The 20,256-nt window shown below is 46.5% G+C and overlaps 1 protein-coding gene across 1 annotated transcript in view; it reads left to right on the forward strand.

Annotated features, from left to right (window-relative positions):
• Positions 1-10,428: 10,428 nt before the first annotated feature.
• LOC149450807 (cyclic AMP-dependent transcription factor ATF-7-like) overlaps positions 10,429-20,256 on the forward strand; it is a 151,561-nt gene continuing 141,733 nt past the window's right edge. The window contains exon 1 of the mRNA XM_089691435.1: positions 10,429-10,538. The gene's annotated coding sequence lies outside the window, so the exon portion shown is untranslated. The remainder of the gene's footprint in view (positions 10,539-20,256) is intronic.

The raw sequence follows: 20,256 nt of genomic DNA on the forward strand, positions 1-20,256 counted from the left end.
TTAGTTGGCTACATAAGATTTTATTTTGTAAACTATGCTACTAAATTACATTTGCCAAAAGCTCAGTGAAATTATGTATTTTAGTGTATCGGCTTGGTTTTTCTTTTTCATGTAGAGAGAATTTTTTTTTCTAGCTTTCCACTTTTATGTCCAACACACCTGTGCTTGCGACCATTAGAATGCATGTCCAAGCATCACCCAAATTTAACTCCACACCTCCTTCTAGAAAAAATCTTGAATTTCTGTTTTTATTTTGTCCACACACTTTTAGAAGTTAAAATGAAGTACAGATTCAGAAAAGTCCTGCCTAACCTACATCACAAGATACCTACTGTTGGCACAACTGGAAATGATTCTCTGAGCTCCGTTTTTTTTATTTAATTTTTTTTTTCTGTTTATTGAGGTTGGAGTGCTTTTCGTTGATTTCAGAACAGTATTTTACACCCCCTTCCTTTCCAGGATATTTTCCAGTGCTGTGGTAGTTTGACAGAAAATTACTTGGTCATGAAACACTGTACTCTAAGGCTGGCCATAGACGAAGTGATTTAAAGAAAATTATTTGATTTCCCCCATCAACACAGACCGCTTTGCCAGGGGTATACCTCCCACGGAGCCAGTAATTATTGCATGTAAAATCCTTTAGGCTGCTGGTTGTACCCAAGAGTACTTGAGACATACATTTGTTTGGTGGTATTTAATAAATCTTTCTAACCATACAGTATAAAGGAAAAAAAAGACCAAAAACTGACCTTTCTGTAAAAGTAAAAAATCAAATAAAAATTCCAGGACAACACAAATGTCTGCAAAAAGACCCCTTTTTTGGAAAATGGATACCTCCAAGGTGATCTCATAATTATTAATTTATTTTTATTAATTTATTTTTGCCCACAACTGTTTGTAAATAAAGAATCGTGCTGATATAGAGGTGGTTACAGTCTGCTTAGCCTTTAATAAGTCATCCACGGAAGTCGATTGCAAGCCTTCTGTTAGTCGAAGACAAAAACAAATTTTACAATTATTGGTGGTCAGTGGTACTTTAATTACCCCCACCTTCTCAGCAACCACATAATCATTGGTGGTCCCTTCCCACCACCCAAATCAATCCATCAATCACTGGTTGACAGTGGCCCATAAGCATTACAAGGCACAGAGCTGCTATGCCCTGTGATCTGCGCTGTCTGAGAGCGCAATCACAGGCATTGTTCAATGTGGGGATAGAGTGCCTTGTAAGGTGGGGGCTTTGCTGAAACCCTTCCCAGTGATGACAAGCACATGGTATGGTTGGAAGAGGGCCACATGTTGCCTGCATGCTTTTGCCACTTTTAAAAGAGTAATGCATTTTGTCCTGTAATTTTGTGTGCAGTTTTAAGGATTCCCCCCAAGCATTTGATTTGTGTTGTGTTTTTTTTTGTTTTTTTTTATGTTGCCCCATAATGCCGCACTAACCCATATGCACGGTTGCAAAAAGCAGGGCTTTAATGCCCACATACTGCAAATATGCATCACCGTGTGGGAACAAAGGCCAAGCTGCCAAAAGTGGCTCTTGGTCCTTAGAAACATTGGTAGCTGTTGGCACCAGCTTTCAGTCATGTGACCACAGTGGGTCACATGATTGCCGATCCTTCTTGCCCCGTGGGCGTTAAGAACTTTTAAAGGGGATGCCAGAGAGGGGTTAAACATGGAAAAAATCTGCCCCCCCCTATGAACAATATTGGAGCAGATTCCTATTAAAGTCTATGGAATTAAAAATGCAACCTGCTGTGGGCAAGTCCCTGACCCTTTCCAGAAAACACATTGGTTGAAAACGCACAGATGTGAACAGGGGTGTATTTACCACAAGGCATTTGCCTAGGGCGGCATTTTTCAGGGGGTCCCGAAAGATGGGATGGAAGAAGGGACACACGCAGCATGGGGAGCAGGCGGGATCTGAGAGCGGCTGCAGGATGCTTGGTGGTGTATGTAGAGCCCGACTCTTGTTCCCGGGGATGTCTGGAGCTGTGAAGGTGAGTGTCTTCTCTCTCGCCGGGGTGGGGGGAGTTTGCCACTGTATGGGGGGCGGTGGTAGTGGAAGGCTCTCTCCGGTGTGGGGGGAGGGGGGATGTTGGTCGGTGTCAGGGTCTCTCTGTGGTGGGAGGGCGATTTTTGTGAAGCCTAGGGCAGCACGAACACTAAATACAGCACTGGATGTGAACATGACCCATAGGAAATCAAGTTAAATGGATTGTAGTGCGTTTCTGAAAATGTCAAAACGCACAGCAAAACACAAAACCTAAAGGCAATTTCACATTGACATGCTGTGGTATGGCTGCAGCGCTCTTACGGTTTCACATAGACTTCTATTAGTTTTCACATTTTTGGTGTGTTTTCTGAATGTGCGGCAAAGATACAGCATGCATGACTTTTCGTTCGCTTTCAGAAAATGCGCGCTCTAATAGAAGTCTATGGAAAACTGTTGGTAACCTGAACAAAAACCGCAGGTACATTGCTCTGCACATGTACTGTCTAGTGTGAAACCGCCCTAAGACAATGATAAACAGTACGTATGTTAGAGCAGCCAGATTTATGCAAGGTATACAGGTAATCACATTACACCCAAAATGATACAGTACATGGGGAAGTTAAAGTACAACTAAACCCTCTATGAAAACAGAAGGGTTAAGTAGAGAAATGTACATGAATCTTGATCATATGCCTTCCCCCCCCCCCATCTTCATGGGGTCCCCCTCCAAGTTCAAGTAGATCTAAAAGCTGGAAATCATTTCGTTTACTACCATAAACAACTGTCATGGCTTTTGTTTCATATAATAAACATTTTAAGCAAAACCTGATGATTTAAAACTTTATAACATTTATGTTTATATAGTGAACTACACACATGCTCAGTCATTGGAACTTGGCAATAAGCCAGATCCTAGGCATTTCCTTTTTTCTTAGAAAATATGAACAATTCTAAAGTAGAAAGCACTGCATTCATAAAAGGCTGGTCAGAATGAGCACCACCTCCTTTCTGAAGTGTCCGAGCAGCTGCCTGACCTCTCTGCCAGGACTGCTTGTTGTTGCCGTGATATTAGCAGCTGTGCTGTTTATTACGGTTGTTTCTGTGTTTTGGAAACACTGCATATTCCACGAGGCAAAGGAGACGCGTGGGAAATCAGTTTCTCAGATGATGGATATTTTTAGGCGCTTTTCCTTTTCAACCATCACAATAATGCAATGTGAGCTCTAAACAGACTGGACATCACAACAGTTGAAATGAGGGCAAGGGTGATAGTTGTGAGCATTTTCATGGTTTAAGAAAATAACAAAACAAAACAAAAAAAACCATGAAAAATGGGCATTTTAGTAGGGTATAGTTGTACAATTTTTATTCCTCCTATAGAATAAAAAAGTCCTCCATTGTACATTCACCAGCCACTTTATTAGGTACACCTGTTCAATTGCTTGGTAACACAAATTGCTAATCAGCCAATCACATGGCAGCAACTCAATGCCTTTAGGCATCTAGATGTGGTGGACAACTTGCTGAAGTTCAAACCAAGCATCAGAATGGAGGAAAAAAGGGGATTTAAGTGACTTTGAACATGGTTGGTGGTGCCAGATGGGCAACTGCTGCTCTACTGGCATTTTCACGCACAACCATCTCTAGGGTTTACAGAGAGTGGTCTGAAAAAGAGAAAATATCCAGTGAGCAGCAGTTGTGTGAATGAAAATACCTTGATGTCAGAGGGGAATGGGCAGACTGTTTCGAGATGATAGAAAGGTAACAGTAACTTATGTCAAAATGGACCAAAATCTCTGAGGAATGTTTCCAACACGTTGTTGAATTTATGCCATGAAGAATTAAGGCAGTTCTGAAGGCAAACGAGGGTCTGACCCGGTACTAGCAAGGTGGACCTAATAAAGTGGCTGGTGCGTGTATAAAAAATCCATTGCTGTAGGCAAACAACATTTGGCTCCCAAAGCAACACCTCTCTTACCCTAGGTTCACACTTCTGCAGGTTTCAGTGCGATTTCTAGTTTGAAGAAATGCACTACAGTCCATTTAACATGGTTTCCTATGCATCTAGTGCACATATATGCATTTTGAGCTGGTGCATTTTTTGGAAAGGGTCAGGGACTTTTTTTCCTGCACTAGATTGTGTTTTGCATGTAATAGACTTCAATGGACCCACACCAAAAACTCAAGTGTTGCATTTATGATGCGTTTTGTGGTTTTTGGAATGCGGTTTGTGTTTTTTTGCGAATAGGAAAGTATGACAGTTCTGTTCATGTAGTGCAACTGTGATGCGACTTTACACTCTCTGGCACTCAAGTAGCATCACAGTAGTACAGGAATTTTGCATCCAAAGGTGTATGTTGGGGTTAGAGTTAAGGGTTAAATGTTAGGGTTAAGGGTTGCCCATAACCCTAACATTTAACCCAAACGTGTGACTTTGGATACATAAAAGTTCCTGCACTACTTTGATGCTACTTGAGTGCCAGGAGTGTGAAGCTGCACCAAAGTCACACTACATGAATAGAACTGTCATACTTTTCTATTAGCCAAAAATAAGCATCAAAAACGCATGTTCAAAAAACGCAAAGCGTGCCGGAAAAATGCATCAAATGCAACCTGCATCGAGGTGAACTTAGCCTTAAATTGACACTAAACTCTAGTTGGTTTTTAAAATAAATTATATTTCTTCTGTTAGAGGGTGGCTTTGTTCATTCTTCATGGTCCTAGTGCAGTCTTTCTCAACCTTTTCAAGACAAAGGAACTCCTAAGATAACTTTCAAGTCTCAGGGAACCCCTGCTAAAATTGACTATATCTGTAACTCATGATACATCAGTGTGATGCTCAGTGGGAAGAATGCTCCTTGTACTTGTGGTTACTGGGAAGAATTACCCCCTTATAGATAGCTAAAAAGATTAATGGTGTCAGTGGAAACTTATCTGAGAGACCGAAATCGCTCAAGGAACCCCTAGCAACCTCTAGAGCAGTGATGGCGAACCTTTTTGAGCCCGAGTGCCCAAACTGCAACCCAAAACCAACTTATTTCTTTCAAAGTGCCAACACTGCAATGAAACCTGAATATCGAGCTTTTGGTTTAGAAAAAACAACTCGTACAGTAGTGCAAACTAATTAACAGTACAGGGATGACCAGAGACTGCGGACACGGTACAGGGATGACCAGAGACTGCGGACACGGTACAGGGATGACCAGAGACTGCGGACACGGTACAGGGATGACCAGAGACTGCGGACACGGTACAGGAGATGACCAGAGACTGCGGACACGGTACAGGAGATGACCAGAGACTGCGGACACGGTACAGGAGATGACCAGAGACTGCGGACACGGTACAGGAGATGACCAGAGACTGCGCACACGGTACAGGAGATGACCAGAGACTGCGGACACGGTACAGGAGATGACCAGAGACTGCGGACACGGTACAGGAGATGACCAGAGACTGCGGACACGGTACAGGAGATGACCAGAGACTGCGGACACGGTACAGGAGATGACCAGAGACTGCGGACACGGTACAGGGATGACCAGAGACTGCGGACACAGTACAGGGATGACCAGAGACTGCGGACACAGTACAGGAGATGACCAGAGACTGCGGACACAGTACAGGAGATGACCAGAGACTGCGGACACAGTACAGGGGATGACCAGAGACTGCGGACAGTACAGGGGATGACCAGAGACTGCGGACAGTACAGGGATGACCAGAGATTGCGGACACAGTACAGGGATGACCAGAGACTGCGGACAGTACAGGGATGACCAGAGACTGCGGACAGTACAAGAGATGACCAGAGACTGCGGAAAGCACAGGGATGACCAGAGACTGCGGACAGTACAGATGACTGCTGACCTTTGGGGAGGGAGGGGGAGCGGGTACCTGAATTTGACAGGTACCCGCTCTTACTTCCGCAGAGTTTTTTTTTTATCTTACCTGTTCCTTTATCCAGCCGCGCGCTGTCTTCCCGGCTTCTGTAGTGTGGGCGCTCGTCGGACAGCCGGATGCCCAGTGCGCATGCGCGAGAACCGCTGCACTTTGTGATTGGTCCGGCGGCTTCTGGGATCTGTCATGTGTCCCAGGTACCGCCTTACCATTCACAAAGAGCACTGCTTCTTGCGCATGCGCACTTGGGACCCAGCTGTCACGCACACTACAGAAGCCGGGAAGACAGCGCGCCGCTGGATAGAGGGACAGGTACGGTCCCACTGCAGAGCTGAGCGGCCGGCCCGGTATTCTGACACGGCGGTGGTGGAAATACCGGACCGGCCGCTCTATATTCGCTCCATAAGACGCACTGACATTTTCCCCCCTTTTTTGGGGGAAAAAAAGTGCGTCTTATGGAGCGAAAAATACGGTATTCTCCTGGCGTGCCCACAGATAAGGCTCGGCGTGCCGGCTGTGGCACGCGTGCCACGGGTTCGCCATCACTGCTCTAGAGGAACCCTAGTTGAAAAACCCTGTCCTGGTGTAAGTAGGTATATAGCCAACCTCTTATGCCCTTGTCCTAGAGGACCCATGGCCTATGGGATTTGTAATGTGCATAGAGCAGTGCACATTACTGCTAATAACGTGCACTGCCAAACAAATGGAAGTAAGGGGAAAAAGGGAGAAGGAGGCAGGAAAAACACTAAGAATTGATTTAATGAAAAATAGATTACAGGGCCATTAAGCAGTGTGTATGGGTTATTTTTGCAGAATAAGGACATTCTTTATTGCCACTGGGACATGGGCTTTTTAGGCATTTTGTGGCACTTTCCCACTTGTGGGGAGCCACAGGTAGCACTTACAATCTGCCCTTCAATGCTTCTGTACATCAACATTTAGCCACGCAGGTATGTATTATGTATTGAATTCAACATTTTGTGTTCGAGAACACCCTCATGCACATATGTGGGTCTTGTAAACACTGATGCAAGGAAACCCAGGCTCCCTGAGTGCAGGAAAGCACCTGGAAACATATGCTAGGCATAGAAACGTCCATGTGCATGAACCCTTACAAAGAACATATTCTTATTTTATGGATCCTTTTAATTCGGGTTATAATATCATAGCAATATGTAAATAAATTTATAAGAGAACACTGCAAACCATATGCCATTAAGCAACATCATCTTTGTTGACTCTGCCCGCATGTTTGGTTACACGCACTGCATTCTTCTCAATCCCTTTCAATTTTTCATATGTTAATGCAGCAGTTTGTGCGTGTTCAGGAAGCATTGCTACCACCTCCTGAATGTTTTTTCCACTCCCAGGGGGGATTTTGCATCACCATACCTTGTAGCAGCTGCATGCCAAGGAATTGGCACGTGGTTATGGCATGGACCCATTGCCGTGCCAAGTTAAACTTGCTGCATTGCAGCCAAAACAATGGAGATGGACCTGAACGTGTCATTTTGTAGGTGGGCGGTCAGGGTGACACCTATGTGAACTAAGTTTTAAATTGCATCTAAATCCAAAACTTTTAACTTCTGTTGTTTTTAAATCTTGGATAGAGTGGTGAGGGATTAGAATCTCTCTGGGGCTTTTATTTTTGTCAGTATTGCCTGTAGGGAGATTCATGCTCTCCATTTGTCCTGGTGACACCTGGGACTAAAAGTGAGGGGAAATCCAAAATCATCAAAACAGGAATACATGGAGAATCTTCCAGTGGGGGCTTCTCTCACCAAGTAGCAAAAGGATGCTGGGGAAAAAAAAAAACCCTGGCAGCAGTTTTAACCAAACCGAGAAAAAGTTTGGCATTGCATATACTTGAACTTCAAACTGGAACTTTACCCATAACAACTTGATAAATGTTCTTTAGCAAACAACATACTGTACATTCCACATTAATAATTTTGCTATCAATGTGCTGTAAATTGCCTCCAGCTTTGCTCCTGTTTCTTCTTGCTGGAGGCTGCCATTTTACTGAAGTCCAGATCATTAGGCTGTCAGCAAATCGGCCTCTACAAATTTGGCACAGTGCCTAAAAATAAGAACAACTCAGCATGTGGAGAGTGGGGTGGGACAGTGTATTGCTGGATTTTAAACATAATAGGCACTTATTTTTAATGTTTTACATAGCTATACCTGCAAAAGGGGCCAGCGTGAAGTAATCTAGCAGGGCTTCATTTTCTGGCTAAAGTTCCACTTTAAAGTACACTGCTCAAAAAAATTAAAGGAACACTTTGAAAACACATCAGATCTCAATGGGGAAAAATGTCATGCTGGATATCTATACTGATATGGACTGGGTAATGTGTTAGGAACATAAGGATGCCCCATTGTTTGATGGAAATGAAAATTATCAACTTAAAGAGGACTGAATTCAAAGACATCCCAAAACTCAAAGTGAAAAAATTATGCAGCAGGCTAGTCCATTTTACTGCAATTTCATTGCAGCAACTCACAATGGTACTCAGTAGTTTGTATGGCCCCCATGTGCTTGTATGCATGCCTGACAACGTCGGGGCATGCTCCTAATGAGACGACGGATAATGTCCTGGGGTATTTCCTCCCAGATCTGGACCAGGGTATCACTGAGCTCCTGGACAGTCTGAGGTGCAACCTGGCGGCATTGGATGGACCGAAACATGATATCCCAGAGGTGTTCTATTGGATTTAGGTCAGGCGAGTGTGGAGGCCATTCAATGGTATCAATTCCTTCATCCTCCAGGAACTACCAGCATACTCTCGCCACATGAGGCCGGGCATTGTTGTGCACCAGGAGGAACCCAGAACCCACTGCACCAGCGTAGGGTCTGACAATGGGTCCAAGGATTTCATCCCGATACTAATGGCAGTCAGGGTGCCATTCTCTAGCCTGTAGAGGTCTGTGCATCCCTCCATGGATATGACTCCCCAGACCATCATTGACCCACCACCAAAACGGTCATGCTGAATGATGTTCAGCATAACGTTCTCCACAGCTTCTCCAGACCCTTTCACGACTGTCACATGTGCTCAGGGTGAACCTGCTCTCATCTGTGAAAAGCACAGGGTGCCAGTGGTGGACCTGCCAATTCTGGTGTTCAATGGCAAATGCCATTCGAGATCTATGGTGCCAGGTAGTGAGCACAGGGCCCACTAGAGGACATCGGACCCTCAGGCCACCCTCATGAAGTCTGTTTCTGATTGTTTGGTCAGATACATTCACACCAGTAGCCTGCTGGAGGTCATTTTGTAGGGCTCTGGCAATGCTCATCCTGTTCCTCCTTACACAAAGGAGCAGATACTGGTCCTGCTGATTGGTTAAGGACCTTCTACGGCCCTGTCCAGCTCTCCTAGAGTAACTGACTGTCTTCTGGAGTCTCCTCCATGCTCTTGAGACCTTCTGGCAATGGCATGTATTTACGTGCCATCCTGCAGGAATTGGACTGCCTGTGCAACCTCTGTAGGGTCCAGGTATGGCCTCATGCTACCAGTAGTGACACTGACCCTAGCCAAATGTAAATCTAGTGAAAACAGAAAAGATGAGTAGGGAAAACAAAATGCCAGTGACCTCCACCTGTAAAACCATGTTTTGGGGTTCGTCTCACTGTTGCCCATCTAGTGCACCTATTAATTTAATTAACACCAAAGCAGCTGAAACTGATTAACAACCCCCTCTGCTACTTAACTGACCAGATAAATATCCCAGGAGTTTACTGACCTGATGCTATACTCTGATTAAAAAGTGGCAAGACTTTTTTTTTTCCATTTTGGATAGAGTGGACAGGGATTAGAGCACCTTTCAATTTTTATTGCTGTGTCCCCATTAGAGAGATTTACTCTCCCTATGTGTCTTGTTTATGATTATTACTAAGAATAAAAGTGAAAGATAATCCCACATTTGGGGTTATCCCCAAATCAGGAACAGAGGGGAAACTACTTCTGGTGACTACCAGCGATTTTCTCAGGATTTCCTCCCACTTCCTGTTTCGGTTATGGGACAGGAAGTGAACTGATATCTTCCCAAAGGAACACAGATGGCAACAAATAAAACTAACGGGTTATAACTCTTATTCTATGCAAAATGAAAAAACAAAAAGTTGTGCCTTTAGTTCTAACTTTAGCAAACGTTTTTAAATCCATAATCGCATTATTAAAATGTTTGATACAGCGTCTGAAATACATGTCTACAGCCTGCAGTGATCTGATGGCCCCGCACAATGATGCCGCAAAGAAAAATCACTGTTACATAATGCACGCACAGCTGCGATTCCACAGTGTGGCCAGCAGGGCCCGCTCTGCACCTATTCACGATTAGCTTTCATGCAACCTGTTGATGGTAGAACGCTACGCCCTCAAATGTCAGTCATGTCACTTAGCTCCGCCCTATCGTCCTCGAAACTTGTACTGCAATCCCCGCCCCCAGAATTGTCATTTGTTAGCCCCGCCCGAATCCGCTGACAGTCAGCTGGCGGCTGTGTACGTCACGAAGATGCCGTGTGCCCCGCCCATGGTGTTCTCGCGAGAGTTGTCTGTCGGGGCGCCCGCGCGCTGCTGTCGGTCGCTGGCTGAGGAGAAAGGCTCGGCGACTCGGTGAATGCGGAGACCCGAACTGGTAAGAGACCCGGTTACCGGGGGATGGTTCACGTGTAACACATGCGCCATCTGTCACTCGCTGTATGGACAACATGCGCCCGCAAATACCCTAGAGAGTTAGAGGGCCCAAACTTGGGGGCCGCCCCTTTCCCGGAGACTAGAGGGGAAGAACCAATAGGAGGTGCTAGACTGAAAAATGATGTGGGGCTGAACCAATAAAAACTTGCTGGGAGGCGGGTTTAAGAAAAGGCCTGAGACAGCTTGTGGGATTGTACAGACTGGCTGTCTACACTTCCAGCCAAGACTGTCTGTTCACACCCAGGGCTGGCTGTGTGTGTCCGGGAGTCCGCTCCACCCTACGGGGCCTTGTCTGCTTCCACTGCTCCCAGCCCTGTGTTTCTTCCCCATAGACCTGTATGGTGTCTCCCCTCTACAGCTGTCTGAGCGCTGAGCCTGCTCCACCCTACGTCCATCCTCTGGTGCCAGCAGAGTATTGGCTCCGCTCCCTCCCTGCTGGGTGACTGCTGCCTGCTGGAGTATGACTGCCCACCCCAACCTGTGCAGGCAACACCAACCTGTGACTGCCCACCCCAGCCTGTGCTGCCTGCTGGAGTGTGACTGCCCACCCCAGCCTGTGCTGCCTGCTGGAGTGTGACTGCCCACCCCAGCCTGTGCTGCCTGCTGGAGTGTGACTGCCCACCCCAGCCTGTGCTGCCTGCTGGAGTGTGACTGCCCACCCCAGCCTGTGCTGCCTGCTGGAGTGTGACTGCCCACCCCAGCCTGTGCTGCCTGCTGGAGTGTGACTGCCCACCCCAGCCTGTGCTGCCTGCTGGAGTGTGACTGCCCACCCCAGCCTGTGCTGCCTGCTGGAGTGTGACTGCCCACCCCAGCCTGTGCTGCCTGCTGGAGTGTGACTGCCCACCCCAGCCTGTGCTGCCTGCTGGAGAGTGACTGCCCACCCCAGCCTGTGCTGCCTGCTGGAGAGTGACTGCCCACCCCAGCCTGTGCTGCCTGCTGGAGAGTGACTGCCCACCCCAGCCTGTGCTGCCTGCTGGAGAGTGACTGCCCACCCCAGCCTGTGCTGCCTGCTGGAGAGTGACTGCCCACCCCAGCCTGTGCTGCCTGCTGGAGAGTGACTGCCCACCCCAGCCTGTGCTGCCTGCTGGAGAGTGACTGCCCACCCCAGCCTGTGCTGCCTGCTGGAGAGTGACTGCCCACCCCAGCCTGTGCTGCCTGCTGGAGAGTGACTGCCCACCCCAGCCTGTGCTGCCTGCTGGAGAGTGACTGCCCACCCCAGCCTGTGCTGCCTGCTGGAGAGTGACTGCCCACCCCAGCCTGTGCTGCCTGCTGGAGAGTGACTGCCCACCCCAGCCTGTGCTGCCTGCTGGAGAGTGACTGCCCACCCCAGCCTGTGCTGCCTGCTGGAGAGTGACTGCCCACCCCAGCCTGTGCTGCCTGCTGGAGTGTGACTGCCCACCCCAGCCTGTGCTGCCTGCTGGAGTGTGACTGCCCACCCCAGCCTGTGCTGCCTGCTGGAGTGTGACTGCCCACCCCAGCCTGTGCTGCCTGCTGGAGTGTGACTGCCCACCCCAGCCTGTGCTGCCTGCTGGAGTGTGACTGCCCACCCCAGCCTGTGCTGCCTGCTGGAGTGTGACTGCCCACCCCAGCCTGTGCTGCCTGCTGGAGTGTGACTGCCCACCCCAGCCTGTGCTGCCTGCTGGAGTGTGACTGCCCACCCCAGCCTGTGCTGCCTGCTGGAGTGTGACTGCCCACCCCAGCCTGTGCTGCCTGCTGGAGTGTGACTGCCCACCCCAGCCTGTGCTGCCTGCTGCAGAGTGACTGCCCACCCCAGCCTGTGCTGCCTGCTGCAGAGTGACTGCCCACCCCAGCCTGTGCTGCCTGCTGCAGAGTGACTGCCCACCCCAGCCTGTGCTGCCTGCTGCAGAGTGACTGCCCACCCCAGCCTGTGCTGCCTGCTGGAGAGTGACTGCCCACCCCAGCCTGTGCTGCCTGCTGGAGAGTGACTGCCCACCCCAGCCTGTGCTGCCTGCTGGAGAGTGACTGCCCACCCCAGCCTGTGCTGCCTGCTGGAGAGTGACTGCCCACCCCAGCCTGTGCTGCCTGCTGGAGAGTGACTGCCCACCCCAGCCTGTGCAGGCAGCACCAACCTGTGACTGCCCACCCCAGCCTGTGCAGGCAGCACCAACCTGTGACTGCCCACCCCAGCCTGTGCTGCCTGCAGGAGTGTGACTGCCCACCCCAGCCTGTGCTGCCTGCTCTCTTTTGGTGTGTGTGTGTGTGTGTGACTGCCACCCCAGCCTGTGCTGCCTGCTCTGTCCTGGTGTGTGTGACAGTCTATCCCAACCTGTGCTGCCTGCTCTGTCTCGGTGTGTGTGACTGCCACCCCAACTTATGCTGCCTGCTTTGTCCCAGTGTGTGACTGTCCACCCCAACCTGTGCTGCCTGCTCTGTCCTGGTGTGTGTGTGAGAGACTGGCCACCCCAGCCTGTGCTGGCTGGTGTGACTGTCCATCCCAACCTGTGCTGCCTGCTCTGTCTTGGTGTGTGTGTCTGTCCACCTCAACCTGTGCTGCCTGCTCTGTCGGTGTGTGTGTGACTGTCAACCCCAGCCTGTGCTGCTTTCTCTGTTCTGGTCTGTGTGACTGTCCATCCCAACCTGTGCTGCCTACTGGAGTATAACTGTCCATCCCAACCTGTGTTGCCTGCTCTGTCACGGTGTGTCTGTCCATCCCAACCTATGCTGCCTGCTTGGAGTATGACTGTCCATCCCAACCTGTGCTGGCTGGTCTGTCCCAGTGTGTGAGACTGTCCAACCCAACCTGTGCTGGCTGGTCTGTCCCAGTGTGTGAGACTGTCCAACCCAACCTGTGCTTCCTGCTCATTTGTGTTCTGTCTGCTATGGGTAATTTTGGGATTTGCAGGAATCTCTGTGCTCTCCCTGGTGTGCGTTAGCGTGCTTCTAGTCTGAGCTGTTCCCTAATTTTGCTGTCTAATTTGTGCATCAACCCAATTGTATGTTGCCTTTTCTGAGTTCTTAAAGCGGTTGTAAAGTCTATTTTTCTTGTTCATGTTCTAGTTACCTGCTCTGTGCTATAGTATTGCACTGAGCAGCCCAGAACTTCCTCTTCTGGGGTCCCCCATTGGCGCTCTCAGCACCTCCCTTTTTTTTTGTGTGCCCTCATAACGATCCACTTGCTAGGGGGGCAGATGTGCAGGCGTACACACACGGCTCACCTCTGCATCCCACTCCCTCGTCACATGATTTGATTGACAGCAGCAGGAGCCAGTGGCTCTCGCTGTGATCACTGAAGCCTGTGAGGAGAGGAACATAGATGAGCAACACTGCAGATGGGCATAACACTGGAACAAGATGGGGGTCATGTAGGTATAGGGGGGACAGGTACTTGTCCCAGGTAAGCACTGGGACATTTTTTACCTTAATGCTGAGTGTATTAAAGTGGTTCTATAGGCAGATGGTTTTTTTTACCTTAATTGCATTCTCTGCACGAAGGTAAACCTTCTGTATGTGGTTTCCCTCAACTTGCTTGAGCCCTATCTTTTATCCAGTCATGTGCACGAGAGCAGCATCTCTCAGTAAGGATGGGGTGGTACCAAGGCGTGCTCAGTTTGGTAATGGGCACAGAAAGCTGGGCACAGAAGCAAGCCTGCTTACTGGCCCCATAGCAAACCATTACACAGAAGAGGTAAGTATAACGTGTTATTTTAATAAAAAAAAGAGCATTTACAATCACTTTATGGTAAAAATTTTTAGCCTATAGAATCACTTTAAAAGGACCAGTCACCACAGGGCACTTCTAAACAGGACACTGCATGTACCTAATTCAGCTGTGGTGGCTACCTGTCACCCTCATTGTACACAGCAGTTCCTTTCAGTGGCTTTTACACACAGGCTGATGAGAGGAACCGCAGCATGTGGATAAAAAGCAACAAAGTGGTGGCTTTTCATCACTCGGCCTGCTGCAAAGATAAGTATATTCACGTTTAAAGAAACACTTTTTTTTTTTTCTCTGTGTAGAAGTGACTGTGGGGACAGGATCTATCCTCCCTTGTCTTACTGTGCAGTGACTAAATCGGTGCACCAATCTACTTGTCCAGATTAAAAAAGAAAAAAGTTTTTAACCAAAACTGTATTTAAATCGGAGGTGATATTAGGAATGTCTGGGGCTTTTAAAAACAAAAGTGGCTTTGTCGGCTTAAACATTTTAATATTTTTAACATTGCACTCTTGATCTCCTTCTCCCCACCCTGCCTGTCTCCAGCACCGCACCTGGGGACTAGCAGAGAGGGGAGAGACCTTGCAGTGTAATGAGCACCGATTGGCTGCTCCTCAGGGTGAGTTAGGGCTTATCCTTGATCCCTTTCGCTTTTAGGCCTGAAGATTACATAAAACCCCCAAACATTATATATTTTCTGAAAGCAGAGACTCTAGAGAATAAAATTGTGGTAGTTCCAATTTTTTATGTCACATATTACCAATTTCAGTAAAATATAAAAAAAAAGTTAATTTTAGGGTACAAAAAAAAGCAATAAATTACCCTATTTTTTTTTAAAATATAAAAGATGAGGTTGCACTGAGTAAATATCCAACTTGTCAAACCTTAAATTTTGTAAAATGGCAGCAAACTTCAGTACCCTATATTTGCTATAGGTAGATACTTTTAAAGCTCCTTATAGGTCATCAGGCTACGGAGGAGGTCTGGTGCTAGATGACATGTGTATCGCAATCGACGGTTTGTGTAGGCGCCCCAGCATGTGGTTTTACATTTGTACATGCATATTTATGGGGGTGGGGGGCCTCAGTTGTTTGAGGGGAGGGGGATGGTATGTGCTTGGGTGTAACTTTAATTTTTTACAATTAAAAAAAAAAGTTTTTTCACATCACATAGGGGACAAGGTCCCCTATGTGATGATCTTTTTTGTTGACGGGTTCTCTTTATTGAGGCATCCAAGGTCTAAAAACCCTGCATGTCTCCCCTGTGCTCCACTGAATGTAATGCGGTGCACATCGCACTGTATTACATTCTTTCCTGGCTTCCATGGCCGGGAATCTCTCAACGGGGACCCGGAAGTGACATCATAACGTCACTGCGGGGTCAGGACAAGAAGGGGAGTGTACATGTCCGCTCACCTCCCTTCCCTCTAGCTGACGGCGGTAGAGCCGGTCCCGGGCCTGCACAAGGGCAAGCGGAGCCTGTGATATCTCCTGGGGGGGAGGGAGGGTTAGTAGGAGAGGCTGGCACTGTGTGGAAGCAATTGGGCAGCAGCGCTGCCACCCAAATGCTTCCACCTGACAGGTGAGCCCGCCGCTTGCTCAGCAGTGCTAAAGGTAGAAAAAAACTAGCTGTCTGGAACCACATGTCCCAGGCGTCGGGTGATAGGAATCAAACATTCCTGCTGTCTGCTGTGTGACCATTTGGTGTGCTCCCTAATCAGAATGTCTGATCGATCCTGCCACATGCCTGTGTCTGATGTGTGCAAGTCTGTGTTGTCTTCCTTCATTGTTTGCTCATCCTAATCCTTTTCACTTGTGATGCTTCATAATCAATATTTCTACCCATCTTAGACTGCATTCCCATGGGAGTTGTAAATGCCAATGCATGCACTGTGCGAAGAGCTGCAGGTGTCAGTGACTGCTGTCACATTTGTACTTCAATCGGTTATATGCAAATTCTGACCCTGGACCTGGCCAATGTGCATCCAGGGTTTGCATTTTTGCTGCGTTTTGGATGCACACATAGTGGTTGCAGGTAATCGGCAGATTGAATTTGGCCATAGCTCAGAGAGATCCTGTGGCCAAAGGTGGTGTTTACCTGTCTCGGAACGCAGCAAACTATCTGCAAGTGTACTCTTGTGTATATTCAGATTTAGTGCTTCTTGGGTGTTGCATGTCATGCTTCTTCCTAGTGTTTATCTGATTGTTGTGACTGTCCTCACCTTTGATAGAATGTAGGGTGTGCTTGGTTCTGTTTGAGATAGTGAGAGGGCCTTAGCCCTAGTCTGCTTTTTGTGTGTTAGTAGTAAGTGCTGGTCTTTGTGTTTTTTGTTTTTTTATTTTTTGTTTTTTTTCCCAGCACTAGATGACTGTCTACTGTTTTCCCACCTAGTGCTGTCAAGTAAATCTGCTTCAACAAGCAATCAGTGTCGTGTCTGACGCATCTAATCTCACAAGTGCTGCCATCCCTTGCTCCATACATTGTGATGTGTCTTCTAAATGCTGTCAGTCTTGCTTACATCTAGAACTGCTTTTAGCAAGTAAACATTTTAATTGTGCCCTCTGCCTACTTCTTAGGATTTGGGTCTTTATAATGTGCATCGTTTCTAATACTTTGGGATCTAAGTCATTACCTTTTGAATCCCATTTCATTTCTGCTAGTGATCACTTTGGCATAGATTGCTGTCAGTTTGTATGGACTATATAACCATAGCATGGATATTCTATTTAGGAATAGTTTGTGCTCCGGGGCTGTTAATCCTCTGTCATTCATCATCTCTTTTAAAGGACGCTTCAGCATGGAGGAATTCCTGTGTTCTCCGGTTAGGGTGGAGAGGGAATTTAATTCCTAAAATATGCTGTGTATCATTCCGAGCAGAAATATTCTTGTCCAGGTCAATGGGAAGGGGAGAACAGTGGCAATGATTGGTGTGTTGATAGACATCTTTGTCTCTGAGTAACTTTACATGGTGAGCTTTTAACTGAGCAACATACCCAGGTTTACCAGCAACCATATAATATTGGACATCCTGGTAGATTTTAAGTAGTAGGAAAGGCTAAAATGATTGGGGTATAAAACTTCTACTTCTTATACACCTGTGGCTTACTGTTTGTAGTAATAAAAAAAAAAAAAAGAAGCTGGTGGGAGGGGATGTTGGTTTGCACAGCTACACAGAGGAGCCATAACTGTGCGATCTCATGACTACACTGCAGAGTGAAAGAAGGGTATGCAGCATGCGTATAAGCAGGGGGGAGGCAACATTTTAGACCCTGATTATTTTGGCCTTTCCTACTACTTCTTCAAAGGGTAACTCTTTCATGGAAAAAATGGCAAATAAAAAAATTATAGTATATACAATTGCTACACAAGTCAGATTGTAATTGAGTTTTTTTTATAAAATTACCTTTCCTTTTTAAGCTGCAGCCACTGTATTTTTCTATAAAATGCAATATGGCTACCTGGAGGTGTTCTGCACATAGATGGTGAATGGAATGCTCCCCAGAAATGTCATTCCTGCTTGTGTGATAGGCTCACTGCTTTTTCCAAAAGTCTGCACTATGATGCACATAATATTTGGCATCCCCTGCAACAAAATACCATCTTTGGTGAGATACTCCTAAAGGGAAATCACATCTAAAGGGATGCTGACCCCATTACTTTCCTCATTAGAATCCTGCAGGTGCAGCAACTGATTGAAAATTGTAAAACCACTCCCATACAGATCACGCTGTACATGGACACAGGTAGCCGTTGTTTCACAATAACGAAGGAATGTGCAACAAAGTATATTAAAATCCCTGCAATGAACATAGATCATTCAGAGGGGAATGCTTTTTCTCAACTAAACTGGAGTTAGGCTGGCCATACTTTATACAATTTTCTTGAGAATTTTGCTTTAGATTTACCAAAAACCATATAATATGAGGTCAAACTTAAACCACACTTTCAATTGTATCCAATTAGACAGGCCCTTGCACTACATAGTTGAAGGTAAATCTAAAGGAAATTGGACAGAAAATTGTATAGTGTATGGCCAGCCTTATGCAGGGCATAGATGGGGAGAAAAACTGCAGATTTTTCTTTTAAAAAACGAAAAATCGGTTGTTCAAGTGGCCGACGTTACCATCAATGGTAAAAAAAATCGGCCGATTTTCTACCCGTCTAGAGCCGGCAAAAAGTGTCCCTGCAGAGAGCTCTGCTATTTCTTTGACAGTTCTCTGACAGTTCCTTGACATTTATAGAAGTTGCAACAATGTATCTATTTGTTTCCATTTAGGATACAGATGTTTTTATTCGGAAACAAATAGATACAATGTTTCAACCGCTGTAAATGTCAAGGAACTGTCAGAGAACTGTCAGAAATAGCGGAGCTCTCTGCAGAGACACTTTGCTGGACTGGAATTCTTCTTATTTTCATCCTACTTCTTCTTCTTCTTCTTCATCCTCTTCTTCTTCTTCATCCTCATCTTCTTCATCCTCATCTTCTTCTTCTTCATCCTCATCCTCTTCTTCATCCTCATCCTCTTCTTCTTCTTCATCCTCATCCTCTTCTTCATCCTCATCCTCTTCTTCATCCTCATCCTCTTCTTCATCCTCATCCTCTTCTTCATCCTCATCCTCTTCTTCTTCTTCTTAATCCTCATCTTCTTCTGCATCCTCATCCTATTCTTCTTCATCATCATCATCCTCTTCTTCCTCATCATCCTCATCCTCTTCTTCTTCCTCATCATCCTCCTCTTCTTCATCCTCATCCTCTTCTTCTTCATCCTCATCCTCTTCTTCTTCATCATCATCATCCTCATCCTCTTCTTCTTCTTCTTCATCCTCATCCTCTTCTTCATCTTCTTCTTCTTCTTCCTCATCCTCTTCTTCATCCTCATCCTCTTCTTCATCCTCATCCTCTTCTTCATCCTCATCCTCTTCTTCCTCATCCTCTTCTTCATCATCATCCTCATCCTCTTCTTCTTCTTCTTCTTCATCTTCTTCTTCTTCATCCTCATCCTCTTCTTCATCCTCATCCTCTTCTTCTTCATCCTCTTCTTCTTCCTCTTATTCTTCTTCATCCTCTTCTTCATCCTCTTCCTCTTCTTCTTTTTCTTCTTTTTGTCTTCCTCTTGCAGGTCACTGCTCATGCGCAGATTTTTTATCGGTAAAAAATCGGCCGATTTGCCCACTAATTGCCGCGAAAATCGGCCGATCGGCAAAATCGGCCGATTTTTTTCCAACTTTACCGAAAAAAAAAAACGGCCAAAATACCGAAAAACGGCCGACCAAATCGCCCACTAACGATCCGAAAATCGGCCGATTTTATTTTTGGCCGAAAAATCGGCCGATTTTCGATCCATCTATGGCCTGCATTACTCTTTAAAACCCAACTAACATGTTGTTTAGTGTTCTTGCTGGAATTTATACTGCCTGGGCTCAGCTGCCCATGTGCAGTAGCTCTTAGTTGTAGATTAGGCCAGTAATGCTGTGTTAATTTTAACCATTTCAGTTAGTGAGCTTTCCATAAACATTTTGCTTTGAATGTTACATGTTATATCAATGGAGAAGAGAAAAGGTGAATATATTACTTGGCTTAGACATGGTTCATATCTATGTGGGTGCAAGAATCCCAGTGAGTCCCACGCATCTAAAAATGCAGACCATTTGCAGGCGCATGAACCGCAGGGAAATCGGCCAGCCGCTGCATTTTTAGCAGGACCCTTTTTTTCCTGGGGGCAAATGCAGGCATGGCGGCCCTTTAAAACCAATGCTGCATAGATGTGGTCAGCCCTTGCGCAAGACAATTTCCTTCGCCAATATTGTTTAGCCAGACCTCTGTCTACAGAGGTTGTAGTATGCCCACAGACATTGTCCATCCCGTATTTATAAATAAAAGTGCAGAACATGAAAAAAAAATTAATATATATAGTGGTACCTCAGTTTACGAATGCCTCAGTTAACATAATTTCGGTTTACGAATGAAAATTTGAAAATAATG

The sequence above is a fragment of the Staurois parvus genome, unplaced genomic scaffold (genome assembly GCF_062004578.1).
Source record: "Staurois parvus isolate SC_StPar_1 unplaced genomic scaffold, SC_StPar_1.0 ptg000562l, whole genome shotgun sequence".
Classification (NCBI taxonomy): Eukaryota; Metazoa; Chordata; class Amphibia; order Anura; family Ranidae; genus Staurois; species Staurois parvus.